Raw genomic sequence first — 7,352 nt, forward strand, 5'->3', positions numbered from 1 at the left:
CTCCAGGCGCCATTTGTTGAATAGGCCATTCTCTCCCAGTTGAGAGGATTTGGTGGCTTTATCAAATATTATGTGGCTATATATATGATGTTCTATATCAGAGCTTTCAATTCGATTCCATTGGTCTGTGTATCTCTCCTTATGCCAATACCATGCTGTTTTCACCACCGTAGCTTTGTAGTATGTTTTGAAGTCAGGTAGTGTGATTCCTCCAATTTCATTTTTCTTTTTCAGTATGTCTTTGGCTATTCGGGGTCTCTTTGCTTTCCAAATAAATTTCATAGTTAGTTTTTCTAGTTCCTTAAAGAAGGCTGTGTTTTTATTGGGATTGCATTGAATGTGTAGATCAGTTTTGGTAGGATAGACATCTTAATAATATTCAGTCTTCCTATCCATGAACAAGGAATATTCTTCCATTTATTTAGGTCTTCTTTGATTTCCTTGAACAGTCTTGTATAGTTCTCGGTGTATAAGTTTTTTTACATCTTTAGTTAAATTTATTCCTAAGTATTTGATTTTTTTATTTACTATTGTGAATGGAATTTGTTTCTTGATTTCCTCCTGATCTTGCTCATTATTGGTGTACAGAAATGCTACTGATTTTTGTGCATTGATCTTATAACCTGCGACTTTACTAAACTCATTTATGAGTTCTAGAAGCTTTGTTGTAGATCTCTCAGGGTTTTCTATGTATAGGATCATGTCATCTGCAAATAATGAAATTTTGACTTCTTCCTTTCCAATTTGAATGCCTTTTATATCTGGTTCTTGCCTCAGTGCTCGAGCAAGTACGTCTAAGACAATGTTAAATAGGAGCGGAGACAATGGGCATCCTTGTCTTGTTCCTGAGTTTAGAGGGAAGGATTCTAGGATTTCTCCATTGTAAACAATGTTGGCTTTAGGTTTTTCGTATATACTCTATCATGTTCAAAAAATTTCCTTGTATTCCAATCTTTTGGAGTGTTTTTATCAAGAAAGGGTGCTGTATTTTCTCAAATGCTTTTTTTGAATCTATAGATATAATCATGTGATTTTTTTCCTTCGATCTATTTATATGGTATATTATGTTGATTGATTTTCTTATGTTGAACCATCCTTGCATACCTGGGATGAATCCCACTTGGTCGTGGTGTATAATTCATTTAATGTGTTGTTGAATACGATTAGCAAGTATTTTGTTAAGTATTTTTGCATCTAGGTTCATTAGAGAAATTGGTCTGTAATTTTCCTTTCTTGTGGTGTCTTTGTTTGGCTTTGGTACTAGGGTAATGTTGGCATCATAGAAGGAGTTCGGCAATGTTCTTTCTGTTTCGATTTTTTGGAAGTTTCAGCAGGATTGGTGTTAGTTCTTTCCAGAATGTTTTGTAAAATTCACCTGTGAAGCCGTCTGGCCCTGGGCTCTTCTTAGTTGGGAGATTTTTAATAACTGATTCTATCTCTCTGCTTGTGATTGGTTTGTTAAGATCATCAATTTCTTCTTTCATCAATATAGGCTGCTTATGTGTTTCTAGGAATTTGTCCATTTCCTCTAAATTGTCATTTTTGTTGGAATATAGTTTTTCAAAATATCCTCTTATGATAGTCTTTATTTCTGTGGGGTCAGTGGTGATATTGCCTTTCTCATTTCTTATTTTGTGTATTTGAATCATCTTCTCTCTTTTTTTCTTTGTTAGTCTCGCTAAAGGTTTGTCAATTTTGTTGATCTTCTCAAAAAACCAACTCTTGGTCTTGTTCATCTTTTCAAATGCTTTCTTATTTTCTATTTCATTTAGTTCTGCTCTTATCTTTGTTGTTTCCTTCCTTCTTTTTCCTGTTGGGTTATTTGTTGTTGTTTTTCTAATTCTTTCAAATGTGCAGTTAGCTCTTCAATTTTTGCTCTTTCTTCTTTTTTGATATGAGTTTATGGCTATAAATTTCCCTCTCAGTACTGCTTTTGCTGCATCCCATAAATTTTGGTATGTTGTGTTCTCATTATCATTTGTTTCAAGGTAGTCATTGATTCCTTTTGAGATTTCCTCTTTGACCCACTGTTTTTCTAAGAGTGTGCTGTTTAATTTCCAAATCATGGTGTGAAACCTGGGCTTCTGTCCCTTGCAAATTTCCAGCTTGACTCCACTGTGTTCAGAGATATTGTTTTGTATGATTTCAATCTTTCTGAATTCATTCAGCCTTTCTTTGTGGCCTAGCATATGATCTATCTTGGAGAATGATCCATGTGCCCTTGAGAAAAATGTATATCCTGCTGCGTTTGGGTGTAATGACCTATATATGTCTATTAGACCCAGCTCCTCTAATATACTGTTCAAATGTTTTGTTTCTTTAGTGATTCTCTTTTGAGATGCTCTGTCCAGAGTTGATAGTGGTGTATTAAAATCCCCCACTATCATTGTAGATGCATCTATTGTTTCACTTAGTTTTTCCAGCATTTTTACGTATTTAGAGGCGCCCTTGTTAGGAGCATAAATATTTATGTTTGTTCGATCTTCTTGACAGATTTTCCCTTTCACTGAAATGTAGTATCCTTCTTTGTCTCTCACAATTGTTTCACATTTAAAGTCTATTTTGTCTGATATTAATATAGCTACTCCTGCCTTTATTTGGTTATTGTTTGCTTGTATGATTGTTTTCCAGCCATTCACTTTCAATCTCCATGCGTCTCTGGGTCTAAGATGTGTCTCCTGTAGACAGCACACGGATGGGTCATATTTCCTTATCCAATGTCCCAGTCTGAATCTTTTGATAGGCGAGTTTAATCCGTTGACATTCAGTGTTATTACTTTCAAGGAATTATTTGTGTTAGCTATATTTTGTTTGGATTTGTGTTTGTCATATTTTGTTTGTATTTTTTTTCCCTTCTTTTTGTCTTTTTTTTTTTTTGGTTGTTGTTGTTGTTGTTGCTCTTATACTCTCCTCCTACTTTGCCTGTCCTGTTTTTTCCTTTCTTTCTGCAGAACTCCCTTTAGAATTTCTTGAAGGGGAGGTTTCTTGTTAGTATACTCTTTCAGTTTCTGTTTGTCTGCGAATATTTTGAACTCTCCATCATGTTTGAATGCTAGTTTAGCTAGATAGAGTATTCTTGGTTGGAAATTTTTTTCCTTTAGTACCTTGACTATTTCATACCACTGCCTTCTTGCCTCCATGGTTTCAGATGAGAAATCAGCACTTAATCTAATGGAGCTTCCCTTGTATGTGATGGTTTTCTTTTCTCTTGCTGCTTTTAGAATTTTCTCTTTGTCTTGAGCATTGGATAATTTGACAAGTATATGTCTTGGGGTGGGCTTGTTGGGGTTTATGACCAGTGGAGTGCGCTGTGCTTCTTGGATATGTACATCTGTCTCTTTCAGTAGATTTGGGAAGTTTTCAGCCATTATTTCCTGCAACACTCCTTCTGACCCCTTTCCCTTCTCTTCTCCTGGAATGCATATAATACATATGTTTGAGCATTTTGCATTGCCATTCAGGTCCCTAAGTCCTAGCTGGATTTTTTCTATCTTTTTATCGACCCCTTCTACTATCTGTTTGATTTCTGATGTACTGTCTTCCACATCACTAATTCTCTGCTCTGCCTCTTCTAGTCTGCTGATATTCGCTGCAAGTGTATTTTTGATTTCTTGAACTCTGGTGTTCATTTCCATCATATCTGTTATCTTTTTGCATATGTGTGCAATTTCCCCTCCAAGTGATGTCTTCATGTTGTTAACCTCTTTCATTACTTCATCAAATTTGTCGGTGACAAATGTTCTGAGATCTTTCACTGCTTGTGCTAAGTTCTGCTCCCCTTCCTGATTTCTGATTTGTTGATTGGATTCAGCCAGGTTTTCCTGATTACTGGTTTGGTTTGTAGATTTTTGTTGCTTTCTGGTCATTATTTAATCTTGACGGATTTAATCAGTTCCTTAGCTTCTTTGTCTACTCTTGGGGATGAATTAGCTGTTGTTTTTGTGTAAGTGTTATATCTTCTGTTTGTCACTTTGTTCTTTTTATTCTAATTTCTTGCTGTTGGTTAAGTTCACTTTAAAGGAAAGTATTAGTGCCGGGGAAAGGCAATTGTGTAAGCAAGGGAAAAGTGTAAAGTAGTATTGATGATATAGGTTAACAAAACAAGAATATGAGATGTGGGAGGATGGAGGTTAGATTCATGGAAATTGTGTAGAGTTATAGCAGTAGGTAGAGTACCTATTATGAGGTAGATGATTGAATATGGGAGGAATGTGGTATGAGCTAAAAAGCTGTTGTTTTCGTGAGAGAGGAAAAAAAGAAAAGAAAGGTAATAGTTTCAAGAGTGGATAACAGACAGAAAACAAAACAAAAGTATTAGAAATTAAGACTTAGACACTTCATTGATCAAAGAAAGGGAGGTGGGAGGTGGAATATAGGAGAGACAGTAGATGATGGCAGATATCAAGATGTAGGGGAAAGAGGATAGTGTAGGTCGCCTAAATCAGTTCATATAGAAATGAGGCAGTGGAGGATGAGAAAACCTCAGCAAATGTGAGGTGTTTCCTGGCACACCTATTGTATAACTGAGTTAAAATAAAATAAGTAGAAGATGAGGGACACGAGGGGGAGAGAAAACAGAAAAAGAAAACAAATAAAAAAATAAAAAATAAAAATTTAAAAAAAGGGGGAAGAGAAGAAAGGAAGAAAGGAAAAGGGGGTGGGCTAAGGGTGGGGAACAGGTAGGGGAAAGAAAAAAACACAGATATACACGATCCACAATTAAAAACACCAGCTACACAACAACAACCACAAAAAAAACCCTAACTAACTGAATATTTGGGGGATATGCTGTGAGAACAGACTAGGGGATAATGTGGTGTTATCAATCAGGACATTTAAAAAAAAGTAAAAAATAAGACAAAATGAAAATAAAAACAAAACAAAATGAAACGATAAAAATCGCCAATGTTGAAGGCTAGGGCTTTCAAGGACCTCAGATGGACCTCAGGGCGTGATGGATTCAGGGGTGGAAAGTCTGAGATATTAAAGACTCAAGAGGTGTGATTCTCTGGGGTGTGGGCCACCAGAGTTTAGGGGATTCAGACCAGGCAACCTCCAATCTGGTCAACAGGAAGCCTAGGAGCCCCGTAGTGTAACACAGCCCTCAGGGATCCCCACAGCTGGGTGCCAGCCCTATGGGGGAAGTCAGATCTGCAAACTCTATATTATGTCTGAACCCTGCAATTCACTTACTTAGTAGGGCTCATTAATGTGAGTATATCGCCACTTCAGCTTTTGGACAGCTCCCGCCCTGGGCTTCCATAACACTGCCACTTGAGGGCGTCTTTACACCGCAGCCATTTTACTGGCACAGATCTGAAGCCTGGCCCGTGACGCCGAAAACAGATTCCAAAACCGGAATTCCCAAGCTTCGCAAAATATTCCCTAATTGGCTTCTACACGTGTCCCCCTCCCTCACCGCACCCTGAGACAACTTCCAATTACGTTCCTTTATTGCCTACAGCCTAATTCGGTTGCAGATTGGCAGCTGGGGTGTGGCGGTGGGGCTTCAGGCGGAAGTGCTATTATTTGTGTCCGCCATCAAAAATTTTCCTCTGCTTCACAACAGAACACCGTCTATCTCCCCAAATCGATCCGCAAAGGCAACCCGTCGCATCAACCCGCTAACAGCCCACCCAGGACTCGCGAACTGCCTAGCACCGCAGAGCCACCAAAAAGCTGAGCTGCTGCGCGGCACCACGGCTCCACCCACCCCCAAGAGGGAGGAACCCATGTGCGGGTCTCACCTCCGGTCAATAGAACCCAAATTATATCTTATAGACTGATCCTCTCCGTTACCTTTCCACCAAATCGATGTCCAGACACTTCCTGCCCTGCAAAAATCCTGAAAAAGCCCCGCCTGGGAGAACCTCCAGCCGCGCCCAGCCGTTTCTTCCCAGGAGAAATTGCAAGGCAAGTTCACTCCTCTTATAATTATTTATAACCATACAGACTATAATTATATTACTTTAAGACAAATATTACCTTCACAGAACACATTCCCTTACTTAAAGTTACCACAATACCTTCTACAACTTGCCACATGCATTTAAGTTCCAAGAGTTTATGAAAATTAGCCATCCTTAGGACGAAACACAGCTTTTAGAAAAAACTTATTTTCAGTCAGCATTCCCACAAACTTTTAACCTTCTTTAATATTCATTTAAGTTTTACATCCTTCATTTTATCCTGTGAGGAAAAATAAACTATTCATTTCAATCTAGGCAAGAACTATTTTTTATGAAAAGACTTATAGTAATTTTGTTAATCAAGACTTACAATTTTTTATCATTGTAGATATCTTATTAACATTTAAACTTATGTATTAAAAATAATGAATAAATTTTTAAAAAGTAAAAAAAAGACAACTTTTTATCATTGTAGATATCTTATTAACATTTAAACTTATGTATTATATAAGCAATTATTTAATAATTTTTGGCCATTTGAATAGAACTCTTTATATTTATTAATTTATATCACCATCCGGAGGTATCAAAATGTACACTGACATTGAACAAACAGACAAACACAAAACAATTACAACACACTAACAGAAACATACAGTTTACAATTGACTCATAAATCTTACTTTCTTGGTATAGTTGCTTTTAAGTTCTCTGTTATAGCATATGTTAGATTGTACTTTTTAAAATTTCTTCTGGAATCCATGTTGCCTGTAACATGCAAGCTTGTGCTTGGAAACATTTTTATTCGTTATTAGCAATTAGTTAAGATAACTTGAGCAGCACAAATGTAGCTAAGCTCTTATTTAGGAGTTTAGACAGACCGTTAACACACATTTTTTATTACTACTCTGTAAGACTATACTGAGACTTGAAGTTCAGTAGTAAACTACTGATTTAAAACTGAAAATTCCTTTTAACACCTTGATAAAAATTTTGTACTAATTTTATTATTTTGGTTAAAGAGGCCCAATCAGAATTAGCATGGAAACAAAACACAAGGGAAGGCAATTAGGTAGGTGCAGAGGGTTGTACTGGATACACAGAAGATATTTCATTAGGACATTTCACTGAGCTTTTGATGATGAAAGGGTTAATATTCCCCATTCACCTCAATCTCCCATTCTTGTTCCAATTTACTTTCTTTAATTTCAAATTTACTTATGGGCTTAGGAAATAATTTCATCTTTCTCAACTTTCTTCAGACTGTAAAGGATTTAAAGCTGCCGCTATCTGGTGGTGTAAGGTCCATACTGATAATGGAATGAATTCCTTTTTTTCATATGCTCTTCATAAAGCTTTCATTACACATCTCCACTGTTTCAAATTTAAAACATTAGCCACTGAGGCTGAAGCCAGCAACAATGCTTTTGTGTTAAAGCTAAC

The sequence above is a fragment of the Dasypus novemcinctus genome, chromosome 12 (genome assembly GCF_030445035.2).
Source record: "Dasypus novemcinctus isolate mDasNov1 chromosome 12, mDasNov1.1.hap2, whole genome shotgun sequence".
NCBI classification, from domain to species: Eukaryota; Metazoa; Chordata; class Mammalia; order Cingulata; family Dasypodidae; genus Dasypus; species Dasypus novemcinctus.